General features: G+C 40.5%; 1 protein-coding gene across 2 annotated transcripts in view; it reads left to right on the top strand.

The window, feature by feature from the left end:
* The first annotated feature begins 525 nt into the window (after positions 1-525).
* NFKB1 (nuclear factor kappa B subunit 1) overlaps positions 526-20,536 on the top strand; it is a 131,497-nt gene continuing 111,486 nt past the window's right edge. For both annotated transcript variants that reach the window (XM_051819546.2, XM_051819545.2), the window contains exon 1: positions 526-660. The gene's annotated coding sequence lies outside the window, so the exon portion shown is untranslated. The remainder of the gene's footprint in view (positions 661-20,536) is intronic.

Genomic DNA, 20,536 nt, shown 5'->3' with positions numbered 1-20,536 from the left:
CGCCAGGGGCGGGAGCCGAGCCGCCCCGCCAGGCCGGACCGGGGGCGCGGGGCGCCTCCACAAGTGCGGGCTTTCCCCACCCCCGGCGGCGACCCCACCTCCCGCCCCCGCGGCGTGCGCGCCTGTGTCCGTCTGTCGGTCTTCTCTCTCGACGTCAGTGGGAATTTCCAGCCAGGAAGTGAGAGAGTGAGCGAGAGAGCAAGAGAGAGAAGTGCACCAGCGAGCCGGGCAGGAAGAGGAGGTTTCGCCACCGGAGCGGCCCGGCGACGCGCTGACAGCTTCCCCTGCCTTTCCCGTCGGTCGGGCCTCCAGCCGCCGCCACCGCCACCGCCGCCCTTGGCCTGAACGCCGCCTGCCTCCCCGTGCCCACAGACCGGCGCAGCCCAGGCCGGAGCCGCCGGGCCAGGAAGGCGGTGCAGCGCCGCCCGGCTGCCGAGCGCCCCGCGCTTGCCTCCGCCCGCGCTGCGGACATGGCGCGGCGCTGACGGGCCCGGCCCGGTCCGACCGCGCGCCTGCTCCCGCGCTCCGACCCGCACCCGGGCCCGCTCGGGCGCCGGCTCCAGCCGGCTGCTGCCTCTTCCTTCGCCAGCGCGCAGGCCCGCGCCGCCCCGGAGGGCAGCCCCTAGGCGCCGGGAGGCCGCGCGCGGACCCGCCACCAGGGTAAGCCAAACTCGGGCAAGTGGGGGCCTCGCTGGGGACTGGGGGCCGCGTCCCGCCGCCCACCCGGCCCGCAGCCCCGGTACGCCCCCTTGGCCTTCCTCATTCCTGCGCTAACCGCTGGGCCAGACCGTGGGAGGAGGTTGACAGTAGTTGAGAGGCACATGGGCTTTGGCGACTGGGGGGAAGGCACATCCGGACTGCGCGGGGCTGTGCGGCCGAAGGGCCGCGGCCGCCGGAACCCTCCAGTCTCCTGAGCCCCGCTGCCCGGCGAGCACGGGTACCAGAAGCGACTCTTGGAAACTTTTTTTTTAATCCACACCCCTTGTCTCTGTCTGGGGGTGTCTGGAGGTTTGGGGTACGCTGCGGCGCGGAGGAGATCGGGGAAGGTGGTTGGTGCAGTGCAGAACCAGATTTCACCTAAGGGCGTTCCATGAAATGAAAGCAGAAGTGCTTGTCAGTTCTCTAGGTTGGAAAAGCCCTCCCCAGCTTCCCAGAATTAAACAGGAGAGCCTATTCCTCCCTATTGGACTTCTGAAAGAGAGAAGCCCTCGCTTCCCACAAGTGCCCGGCGTGTGTACATACATACGCACACTCACACACACAGCGACAGGGCCTAATCTGTTCACCTGCTGTTGGACCTGCGCATTAGTTTTCAAAAAATGGGGGCCTGGTACTCATCCTCCAGGGCCTGGCGTTAGAGAAAGATGAGAAATCACACTTAGAGCACTTTTCACTGGATTATGTAAAGCTCTGGACAGTGGCATCGTGCATTGTGCCTAACCTCGAAAACCAAACTCATGATATAAACCAAGACTATTCTAAAGATAAGTTTTCTTATGAGCTTTTAAAATAGACTCTGATGGACGTGTTTAATTTGGCCTATCCTGCAACTTAACTGGTACTTAATGATTTAGGATTTAGTTATCAAGACTGAGGACAATTTCTGATCTTTTAACTAGAGGTTTTCAGCATTGCAGCTTATGAAATAACATTGTTTAACTCCAAGGTTTTCTTATAAAGCTTATAATCTGAGAAAAATGTTATGGTATTGCTAAAATATTTAATAGTTCTAGCATCAGAATGTTTTTCTACAAACTGAAGATCTTTGGTAAATACTAATACTTGAAAACAAAATTATCAATAATTATTTTTCTAGCAGGATTCCTCAACTGAATATTCTTGAATAGTTTTAACTGTATTAGTGTGTGCTGGAACTTTAAGAAGGAAACTTAATTAAAATAAAACCCTTAGCTGAAGTATGTTGTTTTCTTGATTTTAATATTGTGCTTTCTAGAGATGAATCCTTCTATTGTTTTATGTACTAAAGAAATTAGGTAAATAAAGTGAAATGCTTTTTGAGCTGATGAGCTCAGGAAGATAGGAAATCAAAAGAGGTGTGTTTCTTTTGGCATTTTACATTTATCATGGAATTGAATTCCTAAAATGAAGGGTGTGTATATGTGTATGAAATGGAAACAGGAAATCTCATAAAACTGTTCATCCATATTGATATACCTGCAACTCCTCAATGCCTTCCTTCACTTGTTTAGGTAAAATGTCTTCTTGGGCAGCCTAGTAGGCCAACTTGAACACAGAAGACTCATTGTATGTAGGTTTTAATGCTGGAAATTAACTGCTGCTTGTTGTGGAAAGTGTACCACTTTTAAACTACTTGAAGAACATATTTAAGAAAACAGTATAATCCTATTAGGAGTTGGTGGTGATTTGCAAATCTGTTATCCTAGTTTTGAAATTGCAGTTTTATCTTCTGTGCTACAGTTGGCCCTCACGTGGGCTGAGTAGATGCTCCTGTTTTTCAAACTCAGTAAAATGAGGAGTATACCCATAAAAATGGTCTTGTTCCCCTTTGTGAGCACTCCTTTGATCTTTGCACTTCCTTTTACTCCTACCACTTAAACAATATCATTTGTGATGACTGAGTTGGAGTTGGTTAAAGCTCAGTTATTCTGAAATAGGCAGGTTTATAGATCTACTGATCATAGTCCTTGCATTTCTCTTATCATTGTTCCTTGAAACAAATTGAAACTAGATTGAGTAACTAATATTTATGCAGGTTGTTTTTGCTACTGTTTTTAGAGTTCCAGGTAGTGGATGAAGTAAGTTACTGCCCTGACTTTGAGGGATTGCCCATTGTGTTAGATAGGAAATTTAGATAAACAGTTGGCAGCTTACATGGATCTTGGACAATGATTCAATCAGCAAACCCTTATTTTTACCTAATTGAAGTGAGATATTCCCCTGTTCAGAAGAGGCGAAAGTTCTGGCTTCTGGGGGGAAGTGGTTACTTCCTAACCTTCAATTAGTTTGAACTCAAAGAGTAGAAAAGTAGTTCACAGTTTAAAACCATAAGTTAAAGTAATTCTATCTGTGTTGTTATACAGATTTTTGATGAGTGCTCAAAATATCTTACCTTCAGAACATACTAGTAGATGTGCTTTTCAAGGAGGTGACTGCTGTAGGAAGTTAGATCTGCAAGAGTCGAGAGAGCAGTTTAACAGTGAGTAAATATTCAAATTACGCTCTTCTGTCTACAGATTGAGCAGGATTCACATTCATATGGGCACATATGAATCAACAGCTGTGCAAATTTCTCCTTGATTTGTCTTTTAGTGGGACGGTTGTTTTGTATAGGTGGTTAATTGGCTTTCTGTTACGATGTGAATCATAGCAAAATGGGAATGCTTTACTAAAAGAAGTCAAGGAGGAGAAGGAAGAATAGAATTTTAGTGCTGGAAGGTACTTCAAGATGTTTTGCTTTTATATTCACATTTATGTCTAATAAGGGTTAATCGAACTGCTTCCTGGTGACCAGTAAACCACAGTGGAGCAATTTATCCTGCTTTCTGGGAATTCATATGTACTCTTGCACCTTCCATAAATTGTGAGCTCAGTTTCTGTGTTCTTAAAGGCAAGTGCATAAGTTATCAGGGGCATGCATAGCCTTTTGAATTAGTTCTGTCACTGCAGGAGACTTTGAAAGTTTTAAAGAACTAGAGGCTTTCAGGAGAATTGTTTGGGTCTGGTGCCATAGTACTGTAAGTCAGCTTAGTGCCCTTGCTTTTTATTTGTTTATCAAAATAGATCAGTATCTGAAGCCACATAATTTGGTAGAGTTAATAGTTATGGTTGAATATAACTGAACCCCTTATCTTTGTGATATTTCATTAATGAGTATCCAGTTCATCACTGGTGGATGAATAAGAGAAAAAGTGGTGCCATTCATTTCATGTTAATGAAATTACTTCATACCCTTGGTCTCTGCTGTATTAGATATGGTTCCTGCATGGATTAATATGCTGTCTTCCAGATTTTCAGAGGAGGTTGGTGGGCCTGGCCTTGAAAATCAGCCAGTAGTTTAGAAAATTAGTTGTGGAATAAAATTGCATTGTTTCACCACAAACAATTTAAAGCCTAACAGTGTTACACAAAATAAAATTATTATAAGATATGATTTGTTAAACATTATAGAAACAATAAACACATTTGCTTAGAATACTAATCATAAAAATACTGTATTTTAACTTTGAAAAAGATCAATTATTTACTCCTTATGTTTTGTTTAGTGACTAATACAGACTTATTAATAATACAAGTTCCACTTGCTTTAATTTGTTACCTTTTTGAAATTGGAATCATGATACAGATTTAATCACTCATTTCAAATTACTACTTGTCATTTACCATTTGCCATCAGACTCAAATCCTTTCAAGTAGCTTTACTTTTTTAAAAATGGATTTAGTTGAGAGAGAATGAGCTAGCTCCCATCCACAGGTTCATATCCACATGCCCACAATGGCCAGGACAGGGGCAAGGTTAAAGCCAGGAGCCAGGAATTCTTTCCCATGGAGATGGCAGAACCGTTGCCACTGTCTCCTAGGGTCTGCTTTAGTAGGAACCTAGAATCTGGAGCCGGAGCCAGGTATCAAAGACAACCCAGGTACTCTGGCATGAGCTGCACGTGTATGCATTGGCATCTAAATCACTAAGCTAAATGCCCACCTTTAACAGTTTTGATTCTGACCAACACTATCAGTAGATACCAATAGGTTTAAACTATCCATAGATCCTGTTTTGTTTTGTTATTTAACTGAAAAAGTTTTTGCTTATTTAACTTTAAAGACTGAATATTCCATATGGCTTATTCTCTGAAGAGCCTGAATTACAAAAAATGAAATAAAAAGAAAAAAAAAAAAAAGCTGAGAGAATCAAATCCTTTAGTTCCAGCTAGAAGAAAATATCTCACCTATACTGACAAACACAGAAATATGTGATGTTTAGCATTGTGCTTGTTTGTACATAGTAGGCATTCAATAATTCATTGTTGAATGAATGGATTATATTGTTAAATACGCAGTATTTTTTTCTATAAGGACCAAAAGTTAAACTATTTTACCTTCCTTCTTTAAGAAAGAGTCCAAAAAAAAAAAAAAAAAAAAAAACAGCTTCTGCTTCCTAGGTATTATATTTTCTAAAGTGCACTTTAAGTTTACTAGAACAAGTAAATTATTTTTAAAAAATACCTACTGTCTTCCAAAAGGGAAGCATTTCATTCTGAAAAAGGGATTGATGATCTGGAAAAGTGCCTTTTCATTTCAAAGTTTAAGAGAGGCACTTGTCAAGCATGGCAATGAAGTAATTGAAATGATAAATGACGATTGTACAAGTGAAAAAGTAACTTCTTGGCAAAGTGAGAATTTCTCTAAACCCCACTGAAACTGTACTTTCAATGCTAGTACCTTCCAAAAAGGAAACTATGCTGTGAGCACTGCTTTCTAATCCAAGGGTTTTTAAACACCCATGTAAATTAATCAACCAAAAAGTAAAAACAAGATGTTATAAACCCCAGAGTTAAATACTGCCTCTCACCCGTAAATCTGTGAGCGTTAGAGGTTCCTATGTGGGAAACCTCAGGAACAAGCAAGCAGCCAGCAGTGTTTAGCAGTACTTTCCACTTTCGTATTTTAATGATTTTGCAATACTATAAAACCCGGGACAGCCTCATAGCAAGATTTGTTGGTTAGTGATCTTGAAACTCTGAATCTAACCATCATTCTTTTTCAACACAATTTATAAAATGAAATATACCATCCAGAGGAGACTGGAGCAAAATGCCAGTGCTCCTTGTGCTGGTGGCCTGGTGTCCTTAGGGAGCTTGGAGACAATCTGTAGGAAGACAGAGCCTTGTTATTGTTCCCTGCTCACTCAGGTCCACTCTGCTTTCCCCCTACTTAGTCTTTGTTCTGACCCTGAACTCCTTTCACGAGGCTCAAATTTACCCAAGTTTTAAAGATTAATTTAAAAATTAATAATGGGATGTATACCTGTCATCTATTTTTTTCTTACCGACAAACTTGAAAGAAATTATTAAATATCTATATATAGGCCAACTGCACTATAAAGCTGTTATTGTTAAAAAGAGCTCCAAAGGGGAACATCAGCCATATTTATAAAATAATAAAAATCATGCAAATCTGCCTGTGGCTCCCAGAGGATGATACATTTGGTGTGTCCTGTTGTGTGATCAATCTGCAGCTTCGAAGCAGGAAGAGAAGCTTAAACAGAACAAACAAAGCTGTAACTTTGTTCTAATCCTTACTGTACTGATCAAAAATGTGTGCATCACATGCATTTCATATTGGGAAATAAAGTTCCAGGATTTTTCTTTAATGTGAGCCATTTTGACAAATGAGGCTCACAAGAGTTTGTAGGATAGATTTATATTTTTGCTGACTTAAAGTAAAGTTTAGCATAAAGTTAAGCTTACCTGGATAGAAGAAATTTAATTAACATTCCCATTTGGCACAGTGGTTAAGTGGTCACTTGGGATGCCAGCATCCCATATTGGAGCACCTGTATTCAGGTCTCTGCTGTTCCTGATTCTGGCTTCCTGCTAATGGGCACCTTGGAGAAAGCAGTGATGGCTTAAGTAGTAGAGTCCCTGACACCCACATGGGAGACCTAGATTGAGTTCTGGGCTCCTGACTTTGGCCTGGCCCAGCCCTGACTTGAAGGTTTTTAGGGACTGTATCTGCAGATGGAAGATCTCTTTCTGCCTTTTAAATAAGTAAAAATGTATTATTAAAAAAAAAAAACTTGATTTTTTAATGGATATTAGTTGCCAAAGTAGTAGTTATTTCAAAAAATTGTTTTTATGACATGTCATTTGGATGAAGCATATTATACACATTTCAGTGTCAGGACACACCTCCATCATTTATCTCAGATGTCAAGTGTAACATTCATCAGGCATGCAAAGAAGAATTAAAAGTGATGACAGACCCCCTAATCAGGCTACCTGTTTGTTGGTTTTGTGCCCAAGCCTGCAATTAATTTAAACAGTGAAAATAAATTACTCAATTGTTTTAAAAAATATGCCTTCCAAGACAAGAATTTTAGGAATGAGAAAGAGACTATTTTTGGAAGCTTTAACAAAGAATCTCCGGTTACTGAAGACCTGAATGACTTCCTTGTCTACCTGTCCTTAAATACAGGTGTCTATGGTAGTTTCACCATATATTGGTGTTTTATCATTAAGGCTTATTTTATAAACTTTGATTTTTTTTCTAGCTGTATTTTTTTTCCAAAGAAACCATTTATTTAATGTGTGCAAATTTCATGAGTACAACTTTAGGAATATAGTGATTCTTCCCATCATACCCGCCCTCCCTCCCCAACTCCTCCCTTTCCCATTCCTAGTCCTGTCTCCATTAAGAAAAAAAAAAAAAAAAAAAAAAAAAAAACAATGAAATCCTGTCATTTGCAACAAAATGGATGAATCTGGAAAACATCATACTTAGTGAAATAAGCCAGTCCCAAAGGGAGTAATACCACATGTTCTCCCTGATCTGTGATAACTAACAGAGCTCCTAAAAGGAAATCTGTAGAAGTGAAATTGACATTTTGAGAAGCTGTGACTTGAACAGCCCTTATCTTGTCTATCGAGGAACAGTTTATTTATTTTTTTAATGAACTGTGGGCATTATGGTGAGAACAAAGAAGAATCCCTTATAATGTACACATGTCACATAAGCACTTTTATGACCTATAAAATTTAAAATAAAGATGCCCTGAAAGAATGGAATACATATAGATGACTGTTCATATAAGTATAAAGGAAATCTGAGATAGAACAATAGTTGACAATAAAAATTAAATCAGCTTTATTAATATTTAGGAAAACACTCAAGGGAATATATACAACCATTGATTTACATACATCAAAATTGAAAATTGAATATATAATATAGGGAATAAGATTTTTCTTTTTTTCTTTTTTTTTTTTTGCACACAAACTGCTCATTTCAAACTGACCTGAAGCCTAGGAAAATACTTTTTGGAGGAGATGGATTAAAATACACTGAAAATCCAATCCCACACCCTGTTCATTTAATTTTTCATTTATTATAGTGCTAATAACATATTGTAGTGTAAGATAAATATTAGGTTCTCTCTCTCTCTCTTTCTCTGTGTATGTGTGTTTACACCTAAAATTCTTCTGAAAGGTTTGGTCAAAACAAATGATAACCAGAGCATAGACAAAAGTTTGGGAGTATGCTGTATAAAATAAGACTTGAATATGAAGGTAAAGAAAAGTAAGTCAGAATCCTAGAGGAAGTGAATCGAAATTTCAGAGAAAAGGATGCAGTATATCTATATATTATATATAAACCATTAAATAAATGTGGTTTTTTTTTGGGAAAAAATACAGCTAGAAAAAAATCGAAGTTTATAAAACATATATATATATATATAACCATATATATATGGTTAAGAAAGGGCAAAGTCATAAACACAGGAGTGAGAGAGGTTGCCCTTGAGTAGATCTTTTTTGTAGGTGTTTCATAGGTTATCCAATTTTTAATAAATTGAAAACAATGGACTTTTCTCACATTCTAAAAACACATTAGAAGTCTGTTGTGATTAAGTGAAATCATTACACTGGAAATATAAAGTTAAGAAAATGACATCTGACAACAATTAATGTATTTCCTTGCTCTCATACTATACCATAGCATTCATTTGACACAGTATTTTTATGGTTTCCCTCTATGCGTTTACCTAATTTCCTGTTTAAGACATTAGGCAAATTTAACAAGCACTCCATCAAACCTTTTCTGACTAATTTAAAACATTACATTATCAGGCATTTACCCTACAGTTAGAGATCTTTTCAAATGATGGGTGGGAAGAGTATCCTGTTTCTCGGAAAGTCTAATGCAATAGCCAAATAGGAATTAAGAGGTGGTTTAATCCTATGTTGACATGGGTGGGTGAGTGGGGGCATAATTGTGCTGCATTTACTAAATACCTGTTAAACTAAGGAAGTCCAGGCATTCAAGGAAAGCCCCAGAAAATTGCTGAGATACTTAAGTGTCTTAATATAGGTGTCCCCATTCATCAGTGTCCCATATTAAATTTATCACCACCCTACCCCTGTTTTCCCCAACATATTAGGGAATGATGGCATTAGGTCCCTGTGCTCTATTCAAAGATTTCGCACCAGAAAGCTAGGAACCGTTCCTTCTCATACCTCCTTTTCTCCTTCAGTCACAGGTCATGTCAAGTCTGCCACTGGCTCTCTAGAATATTTCCCTTCTGCAGTGAATTTCTTGCTTTGCTTTTTGCATCGTCTCCTGAGGCATTTGTTTCCTGCTTCCGTACCAGCCTTCATCCCAGCAAAATGACCTGTTTTGTAAGATGCCAGTCTGAGCATGTCATTCTCTTTCCATTTGTGGAGTGACTCGTGGTTGTCTTCACAGGCTGGTCCCTGTACCCCTCACCTCCCATCTCCACTCCTCTCTATCCCCTAATTCTCAGATCATCCCTATCAACTCTCAGTTCCTTCTGCATGGTGTTTTCTTACGTTGAAGGCCTTGCCATATGCCCTCCCTGTGTCAGCAGCGCGCCTTTTCCTTCCTGGTCATCCTGCTAACCGTTCAACCCTCAGGCCTGGTCCAAGTATCCCCACCACCACCTCCTTCCCTCTTCTCCCTGACCTCTCCAGAAAGAATCATGTGGGCCCCTTCTGTGTTCTCTTGACTTCTTGTATGCTCTGGAAAAGAAGCATCTGAAGGCAAGAATTTGTCTCATTTAACATTTTTTTTGACAGCATTCAGTATTTGCTGAATGTATAAGTAAAAAACTTTTACAGGAGACTGTAGTACTGATTAAGTTATGTGACTTTTTAACTTTTTGAGTTCTTATTTTCACTCTATATAAAACAATGAGAAGGTTTACCCTCCCAAATTGGTATTCTGAATTTTGTAGGAGAATCTCATTAAATAATAACAAAAAGTTTATGTCTAAAATTATTTGTTTCTTTGATACAATTGTTTTAACTGAAAGACTTCAGAATTCCCTGCCTTATTGAGATAGGAAACTTTTGGAAGATGCTTGTGATTGGGCATGGAACCAATTCTTGATTATTAATAAGATTATGTGAGGAATATCGTGTGGAAATTGGGTTATAGTTTCTCATTCCAGCCTGATTTCTTCCTCATATCCAGATGTTTCTGGGATTCCATGGTTTTCTTGTTAGTCTCTTATGTTCATGTTTCTCCAAAGAAATAGATGACAAGACAAATTGTCAGTAAAATTCAGCATTTGAATTCTAGATTGAGTCATGGTCTCACTAGTTATAACTACATTTGGAGGGAAAAAAAAGGGAGGTGATGTGATGAGGGTATGGAATCCTCATCTGCCTTGAAGGAACAGTGTCTAAAACTGGTAACATTGGAGATACCAAAAGAACCACCAGGTAAGCCAAGAGGAGAAAGTTAAGAGCAGTTAAAAAATAAATTTAGTCTCTGAAAAGTAAGACTGGAGATGAGGAGAGGTGGAAGAGGGGAAACTGCTTGTTTGTAAGCAGAGTTTGTCTATAAGCTCTTCTGACTTTATTTTTTTTTTAAGATTCATTTTTTTATTTGAGAGGCAGAGTAACAGAGAGAGAGGTCTTCCATCCGCTGATTCACTCCTCAAATGACCACAATGGTCAGAGCTGGGCTGATCTGAAGCCAGGAATCGGGAGCTTCTTCTGGGTCTCCCTTGTGGGTGCAGGAGCCCAAGGACTTGGGCCATCATCTACTGCTTTCCCAGGGCATCAGCAGGGAGCTGGATCAGAAGTGGAGCAACCAGAACTTGAACCAGTGTCCATCTGGGATGCCTGTGCTACAGGCAGAGGCTTAACCCATTCAGCTACAGCGCTGGCCCCATGCTTTTCCATCTTTGTGTAATAGGGTTTTAAAAATTATTTTCTTTTTCTCCCCTTGATTTGTTACAGTAAAAGTGATAGACGGAAATTGTGTACATAATTATTTATGATGATCAGTGGGATGTTTTGCTATACTATATACATAGGGAAATGAAGAAATGAAACTAATTAACATAAATAGGATTTAAAATTTTTAATAGTAATTCATTTGAGGCTGGCGCTGTGGCTCAATAGGCTAATCCTCCGCCTTGCGGCACTGGCACACCGGGTTCTAGTCCTGGTCGGGGCGCCAGATTCTATCCTGGTTGCCCCTCTTCCAGGCCAGCTCTCTGCTGTGGCCAGGGAGTGCAGTGGAGGATGGCCCAAGTGCTTGGGCCCTGCACCCCCATGGGAGACCAGGAGAAGCACCTGGCTCCTGGCTTCGGATCAGTGCGGCGCCGGCCGTGGCGGCCATTGCAGGGTGAACCAACGGCAAAGGAAGACCTTTCTCTCTGTCTCTCTCTCACTCTCCACTCTACTTGTAAAAAAAAAAAAAAGTAATTCATTTGAATGTATGCTGAGTCCTTTCTATGTACCAGTGACAATTCTAAGTACTAGTACTAGAAGTATAATACGCAACAATACAAGATAGAAATCTATAACTTCATGGAGTTTAGTTCTATTTTTAGTTTTTAACATCTAATTTCTAAATTAGCCTTTTTTTAAATCACATTTTTTTTAGAGTCACAAAGCTAAAAAAGTACACCAATCATAAGGGTGCAGCTTTAATGGTTTATTTCAGAGTAGACACACTTAGCCTAGGTGGTGATCAAGAATTAGAACAGGGGCCAGAGCTGTGGCTCAGTGGGTTAAGCCATGGCCTGCAATGCTGGCATCCCTTATGGGTGCTGATTCGAGTCCTGGCTGCTCCACTTCTGATCCAGCTCCCTGCTAATGTGCCTGGGACAGCAGCAGAAGATGGCCCAGGTCCCTGGGCCCTTCCCAGTCATGTGGGGGACCCAGAAGAAGCTCCTGGGTCCTGGCTTTGCCCTGGATTAGCATCAGTCATTACAGCCATTTGAGGAGTGAACCAGCAGATGGAAGATTTCTGTCTTCTCTCTCTCATTAACTCTGCTTTTCAAATAAATAAATAAATAAATCTTAAAAGCACAAGAAAAAGAAAAAAGTAAAAAAAAAAAAAAAAAGAATTAGTACATTTCCTGTGCCCTAAAAACCCCTTTTCTGACCCTTCTTAGTCAAGACCCTTACCCTCCACTCTCTTTGAGAAGATTTCACTGACAAGTGACTTCTGGATTATGGGCATGTTGATTCCATGACTCATATTTGTTCACATGAATAATGGAGAGTTGACTTCACGAATTTATTACTGCAAGGTGCTAGCAATGTTAGCTTCACACAAGAACTGTGCTCTGATTGAAGCTCCTGAGGTTAGTTCATTTTAGATTTTACTCACTAAACACATATTTTTTTCCTGAGGTGTTCATAAAAATATGAAACAAATCACATTTTCACATGAATTTTTCATTTATGAATTTGAGAGTAAATATTTTTCATATTGCCAGGTAGTCAGAGTCACTGACAGACACTGGAGAGACATATTTGCATCTGACTTTGAGATAGAAGATAGTTCCGTTTCTTTGTTCTTGCTCAGTTTATATGCTAATCTCTGTTACATGAATATTTGAAAGAGTAATCCATATGAGTAGTCAGTGTGGAAAGGGCTTCTGAACTAAAACCGAGGACTGAAAGATCACTGTAGAAGTCCTGATTTTGGTGCTGAAAATCAGTTTTGTGTCTGCAGTTGGAAGCTCTTTGCTATGATTGTTTCTTCGAGGGACTGTTTTTCTCCCTCTGGGCTGATTGTGTCCATACGCATAGATCCATGTATTGCTGGTTCACGTGATGATTTCTTTTCTTTTGAAAATAAAGCATGTTCTTTTATGGTTTCTTGAGGATTAATACAATGAAAATCCAAAAAGTGTTGTCGTACTCGGGTTCAGGAGAACCAGATCTGTTTCTGCACAGTTGAACAAGAGTGCTGACCTCTATATCCTAATCCATTGAAGTGGTCTGCTTCCTGTTCATTCTGAAAATATCAGTACTCCAAGATGGCACTCTTAAGACAAAGGCTAGTCATCAAATTAGAATTTCATCATTCTGTATTGTTAGGAAGATGAAATATGTAGCATTTGAAATGTAGAAGCAAAAGGTCAGAATATGGTCCAGTAAGTCAAATAAATCAATAAATAAAAATAATTAAAACCTTTTTTTATGTTACTTGAATGAAATCTCTCAAGCTATGATTGGCTGTGTATTTTTATGTGGAAATGAAAAGTGGTGAAATCCTGGAATGACTTTAATTGTAACATGTAAGGTTTAATCTAATTTATAGATCTTTGGAGAACTCTCCAGCTGTACAAATTTATCCTCAGCAGATTTTTTCCTACTATAGTGTTAATAAAAATAAACTTTACTTGGAATGAAATCTGTTTGATATAGATGACAGTTAGTTACAATATGATTAAACAGCATCCAAAACATCTTTTGATCCTACAAATTTCAGTCAACTGTGATTAAGAAGACAACCACAGGCAAAGATTGTTTCCTATGGAACACACTGGAATGCATTCTAATAACTTCTCTAAGAAAATCCCTGTCCCCCATGGTTATAGTGAACATGATACAGCAAGAAATTAGATGCTTCTTCCAGGGAGGGGAGTGAGGTTATATTCATTATTTATTGACTCTAACAGGCACTTTTTCTGCCTACAATTTAACACCTTGGCTTAATGACATATAATTGGGGATTATCTTGATATCTTTCTGTTAGTAGCTTTAGGTTTAATTCCATTGTGTTTATATAAGATGCTCTGAATGCTTTCAGTTTTACCCTCACTATGACTTGTGTTCTGCCCTACCACGTGGTCTGTCTTGGTGAATGTTCAGTGTGCACTTGAAAAGAATGTATACTTAGTCATTGGGTGGAGTGTTCTGAACGTGCACCTGGGTTCATTTGATTGATGATGATGATGATGTTCCTAAATCTTCTGTATTCTTACTACTATAGCTTGAATTTGTCTGCTCCAAAATTTACATGTTGGAACTTAATAGCAAGTGTGATAGTGTAAAGAGGTGAGGACTTTAAGGGGTGATTAGATTATTGGGGCTCCTCCCACCCCCATTCTTGTGAAAGGGATTATAACCGGGATTGATGGGACTGGCCCTCATTTGCTCTCCAGCTTTCTGACATGTGACAACACAGTATTCTCCCCACTGGAGCATGCAAATGCTAGTACCTTGATTTTAGACTTCTGACCCTCAGAGCTGTGAGAAATAAATTTCTGGGGCTACCACTTGTGATGCCAATGTCCCATGTCAGAGTGTCACTGGCTACTCTACTTCCAAATCATCTTTCTGCTAATGCACTTTGGAAGGCAGCAGATGATGGCCAAAATGCTTTTGTCCCTGCCACCCTTGTGGGACACATGGGTGAAGTTCCTGGCTCCTGGCTTTGGCCTGACCCAGCCCTGGCTGTTGTGGGCATTTGGGGTGAACTAGTGGATGGAAGTTCTTTGTTTTATCTTTTCTTTCTCTCTGTCTTTTGAATAAATAAATGTTTTATTAAAAAAGAAGAAATATACTTCTCTCTTAAATAAACAGAAGAAACACAGTCTCAAATATTCTTTTATAGCAACACAAAGACACCTATTGATGTTTTGTTGGTTTGCTTTTCTCCATTACTGACAGGAGTGTTAAAAACCTTCACAGTCATTGTTGATTTGTCTGTTTCTTCCTTTGGTTATGCTGCTTCATGCTTCATGTATGTTGAAGTTCCATTGATAGGGAAATACAGATTAAGATCATTGCTTTTCCTTGATGCATTGACTCTTTTATTCTTATGAAATGTTCCACGTTGTGCCTGGTCATACTCCTTTTCTTGAAGTCTGTGGTATCTGATATCTTAATATTTGTTTTTAAAATACTTGGTATTTATATAACTATCACGACTTTTTATCCTTGTATTTATAACTGTGCCTTTAATATTAAGTTGCATTTCTTATGGAAGTCATATATTTGCATCTTGCTTTTTTACACAGTCTGTCTATAGATGAGCTTAGTCCTTTAAATATAATTATTGTTAGGTTTGAGTGTCTTAGTTACTGTTTTCTATTTGTACCATCTAGTTCTTCATTCATTTTTTTCTTTACTGTCACCTATTGAATTAATCAAGTTTAGTGGTTTTTTAAAAAATTCCATCTTCATTTGTTATTTTCCTTTTTTTAAAAAAATATTTAATTATTTATTTGAAAGAGTGACAAAAAGAGAGGCACCTTCTTTTTGCTAGATCACTCTCCACAAGGCTGCAATAGCTAGGGCTGAGCCAGGCTGGAAGCTAGGAGCCAGGAACTGCATCTAGGTCTCCCACACTGGTGGCAGGAACTCAAGTACTTAGGCCATCTTCTGTCGCTCCCCCTCTTCGTGGAGGAACGACACAGGACCCTGCGCTGTTCTTTCTGTCTGCTCGGCCCTCCCCGGGTTTGCTGCTGGTTCTTCCCGGGTTGGCTACTATCCCTTCCACCTCCGTGGAAGGGCAGTTCCCCCTGGCCACATTCCCCACTTCCGCAGGGGAGCGGCACACCGCCGGCCGGCTCTCTGGGGGCTGCACGGGTTCCCTTAGATGTTCCCCATAGATGTTCCTGGTGCATGCCGTCTCTCTCCTCCTTTATAGTCCTCCTCTGCCAATCCCAACTCGGCTGCCCACACGCCGAGTACGCTGCTCTCCTCCAATCAGGAGCAAGTCCTACAGTTTATTGGCTGAACTGGAGGCACCTGTGTAGAAGCTGTTTACTTCTGTCCCACATTGTGGGAGAGCAGATGCATAGAATAAGTCTTAATTCGAGTAACTTAGTCTAGTCCGGATTGCTCCCCACAATCTTCCACTGCTTCGCACGCACATTAACAGGGATCTGGATTAGAAGCAGAATAGCTGAGACTCAAACCAGCACTCTGATGTGGGATACAGGCGTAGCAAGCAGCAGCTTAACCAGTACACCACAGTGCCTGCCCCCACATTCTTTTAATTATTTTCTAAATTTCTTACATTAGAGATTACATCCTCAAGTCTACAAAAATTAACAGAATTGCTGTTGTTACTCTTAGAATGTACAAGCTTCACGGTGGTGTTCTTGCATTTGTCCTCTTCCCTACATTTTAATTCTGAATATGTTAGTAAACTCCAAAATATATTGCTTTAGTTTTCTTTGTACAGTCAGTTGGCTGTCTAGGAAATTAAGAAACAAGACATTGAAGTCTTAACCTTACCATAGTTATCATGTTTGGTACTTTTCATTCTTTGGTGTAGGCCCAGGTTTCTCTCTGGTATCATTTCCCTTCAGCATGAAGAACTTTTTTTTTTCTTTTGAATATTGCATATAGTTTTGTAATATTTTTTAAGGATTATTTATTTATTTGAGCAGCAGAATTACAGAGAGAGGAGAGACAGAGAGGTCTTTATCTGCTGGTTTACTCCCCAAATGGCAACAACTGCTAGAAGTGAGCTGATCCAAAGCCAGGAGCCAGGAGCTTCTGGTGCAGGGACCCGAGCACGTGGACCATCTTCTGCTGCTTTCCCAGACCATTAGCAGGGAGCTGGATCAGAAGAGGAGCAGCCAGGACACAAACTGGTGCCTATATGGGGTGCCAGCGCTGCAGGCAGAGACTTAACCTACCACACCACAGCACTGGCCCTAAAGAACTTTTCTTTAGCTTGTCTTTTTTTTTTTTAATTAATTAATTAATTTATTTATTTATTTTTTGACAGGCAGAGTGGATAGTGAGAGAGAGAGACAGACAGAAAGGTCTTCCTTTTGCCGTTGGTTCACCCTCCAATGGCTGCCACGGCTGGCGCGCTGATCCGAAGGCAGGAGCCAGGTGCTTCTCCTGGTCTCCCATGGGGTGCAGGGCCCAAGTACTTGGGCCATCCTCCTCTGCACTCCCGGGCCACAGCAGAGAGCTGGCCTGGAAGAGGGGCAACCAGGACAGAATCCGGCGCCCCAACCGGGACTAGAACCCGGTGTGCCGGCACCGCTTGGTGGAGGATTAGCCTATTGAGCCACGGCGCCAGCCTTAGCTTGTCTTTTAAATGAGTCTGGCGATCATGATTTCTCTCAGCTCTTGCTTAATTGAAAATGTTAATTTCACCTTTATTTCTAAAGGATGTGTTTGCTAAATATATAATTCTAGGCTGATCTTTTTTTCCTGTCAGCATTTAAGAGTGGCTTTATATTGTCTTCTAGTACATGTCATTCATGGTGAAAAGCCAGCTGTCATGCTTGTCATGTGGACCCATGCGTTCTTTCTTGTCCTTTGCTGCTTTTATGCTTTTTTCCCTTAACTCTGATTTTTAACACCTTGGATGTAATATACCTAAGCATGATTGTGTTTGTCTTTATCTTTGACATTTTTGTATCTGATTTTTTTTAAAAATGAAATTTGGAAAATTCTCAAGCATTTCTTCAAATATTTTTTCCAGCCTTTCTTTCTTGGGCTTGAAATTACAGATCTGTAAGACTGTTTCATGTTGTCACAAAGCTTCAGGTCACTGAAGCTGTCTTCATTTGTTCTACCTTTTCTCTGTCCTTCAGTTTGGATAGTTTTTAAGTAACCTTTCTTCTAGTTCACTGGTGCTTTTCATCTAAAATGTTCAATATGCCAGTAAATCTGGTGAAACTTCATTTCATCTCTTGAATTTCCAGTTGGTTAAAAAAAATAGTTTGCATTTTCCTGAGACTCCTTATCTGGTCACTTAATTTGTCTGCCTTCCCTTTTATGTCATTGAACAAAATTGTTAATTGCTATTTATTGTTTGTGTTATTTTTTTTCTTCTGGGTCATATTTTCTTGCTTCATTGTAGACTTCATTTTTTTTGAAGATTTTATTTATTTATCTGAAAGAGTTACATAGAGAGAGGAGAGGAAGAGAGAGAGTGAGAGATCTTTCATCCAATGGTTCACTCCCCAATTGGCTGCAATGGCCAGAACTGTGCCAGTCCGAAGCCAGGAGCCAGGAGCTTCTTCTGGGTCTCCCATGTGGGTGCAGGGGCCGAAGAACTTGGGCCATTTTCTACTGCTTTCCCAGGCCATAGCAGAGAGCTGGATCAGAAGTAGAGCAGCCAGATCTCAAACTGGTACCCATATGGGATGCTGGCACTTCAGGCCAGGGAGTTAACCCACTGCACTACAGCGCCAGACTTCATTTTTATAGTATGTTATGTTTATTACATTGTAGGTAATACATTGTAGATAATAAGGAAGATATTATCTTTTTATCTTCCTTTATAGTTTTGTTGGGGCAGACAATAAATCTACTGGTAGGTCACCTTTTTTTTTTAATTCCATATTTATTTGAAAGGCAGAGTGGACAGGGGGCAGGGATGGAGAGAGAGAGAGAGAGAGAGAGAGAGAGAGACCTTCCATTCACTGATTTTACTCCCCAACTGTCTGCAACAGTCAGGGCTGTGCCAGGCCAGGAGCTGGGCACTCAATCTGTTTGCCCCATGGGTGAAAGGGACCCAAATACTTGGGCCATCAACTACTGCCTCCCAGGTGCATTAGCAAGAAGTTGGATCAGAAGTGGAGGCAAGACTTAAGTCTAAGCACTCAGATATGTGATGTGGAAGTTGCAAGTGACAGCTTAGCCCCTTCCACTACAACGCCCACCCTCCCACCTGGTTTTATTAACATGGGTGTAGAGTAGCCCTTAGTTTACTGTGTGTCCCTTAATATTACTGTGTTGTATTTCTGAGGTCACAACCGAATGTTCAGTAGTGCCTCTCCACCCTGGTTGATTGCAACTTCAGTATTTCAGCATTGTGTGACCTCCAGAATCTCTATTCTGCTCTTAGATCCCTATAGTATTCTTGCTAGTAGACGTTATACGGTCTTGTCCTGCACTAGCACAGCTTAGTATTTGGCCAATGACCAGGAGTGAGCCCTGTGCAGATTTCTAAGGCTCTTGTTCCCTGTGTAAATCCTTTGTCTTTGATAGTCTGCCCAGCGAGATTACTGCTTTCTGTTAGGCTTTACTTCCCTGTGTCGTGGTTTGGAAAGTGCCTTCTGTCTAAAATTGGGAGCAAATTTGGAGCCTTATGAAGTCTGTTATCCAGTATCTTAGTTATTTGCTTTAAATATTTTGCGTAGTTTTGCAGTTGAGTATGGCAAGGGAAAAATTCAAATAGCTGTTAATCTGTCATGACTTAAACCAAGAGTATACTTCTGACAAATATGAGATTGCAAAGCTTCTTTTTTTAAAAAAAAAATCATTTATTTATTTATTTATTTGAAAGGTATAGTTACAGAGAGGCAGAGGCAGAGAGAGAGAGAGGTCTTCCATCCACTGGTTCACTCCCCAAGTGGCCACAATGGCCGGAGCTGTGTGGATCTGAAGCCAGGAGCCTGGATCTTCTTCCAGGTCTTCTACATGGTTGCAGGGGCCCAAGCATTTGGGCCATCTTCTACTGCTTTCCCAGGCCATAGCAGAGAGCTGGATTGGAAGTAGAGCAGCCAGGACTCGAACTGGTGCCCATATGGGATGCCAGCACTGCAGGCAGCAGCTTTACTTGCTATACCACAGCGCTGGCCCACAAAGCTTCTTATAACTAAGGCAATATTGGTAAAATATATAATCAGTGTTTACCAATTTTGCAACACAAAAAAGCAAAATTCCCATCTCTACTTTTTAGGCACAGAGAACTATTAAACAAGATGCTAAATATATGGATAAAGTCAAATTGTAGCAGAATAGGATGATGTCATTTTATAAAATCACTGGAAGACATGCATGTTATAAACTTATGTGGTCTTAGAGCACAGAAAGTTACAGGGCACATACAAGATTTCATGAGGGGCCAGTGTTGTGGCATAGCAGATAAAACCGCTGCCTGCAACACCAGCATTCATATGGGTGCCGAGGTTCATGCTCTAGCTGCTTGACTTCTGATCCAGCTCCCTGCTAACATGCTTGGGAAAGTAAATGAAGATGGCCCAAGTGTTTGGGCTTCAGCTCCCACTTGGGAGACCTGGATGGAGTTCCGGAGTCCTGTCTTTGGTCTGGCCCAGCCCTGGCCGTTGTGACAATCTGGAGAGTGAACATACAGATGGAAGATTCTCTCTCTCTCTCTCTCTCTCTCTCTCTGACTTTTGAATAAACAATAAATCTTAAAGATTTCATGACAGAGGTTAGATTTAAGTAGAGCCTTAAAGAGTGGGTGATATTTAGGTAGGAAAGATGGCATTTCAGGGTGCAGGGTATACTGGGAACAAATATACAAGATGGAAACAAGCAAGGCAGTTTTGAATGACAGGTCTGTCTGTAGTAGTGGGTTTTAGGACATAGTAATAAGTGAAAAACCATCCTTATAATATGGTGTGATATAATAATATAGTATGCTGAGTGGTTGAGGTCTTTGGACTTTATCTTGTAAATTGTATAATAATGTGAAAGACCATTCACAAAGAAAAGATAGGAGGCTGTTACTGTCTTTCAGGAATGAGGCAATATGGATCTCATGTAGGACAGCAGAAATAAAAAGGAGTGGCAGTTATAAGGAACAACACAAAGCAAAAGCTGGTAGAAATTGGTTATTG

Source organism: Oryctolagus cuniculus, chromosome 8 (assembly GCF_964237555.1).
Source record: "Oryctolagus cuniculus chromosome 8, mOryCun1.1, whole genome shotgun sequence".
Taxonomy (NCBI): Eukaryota; Metazoa; Chordata; class Mammalia; order Lagomorpha; family Leporidae; genus Oryctolagus; species Oryctolagus cuniculus.
The sequence above is the reverse complement of the archived record's forward strand: the minus strand, read 5'-3'. Positions and strand labels throughout refer to the sequence as shown.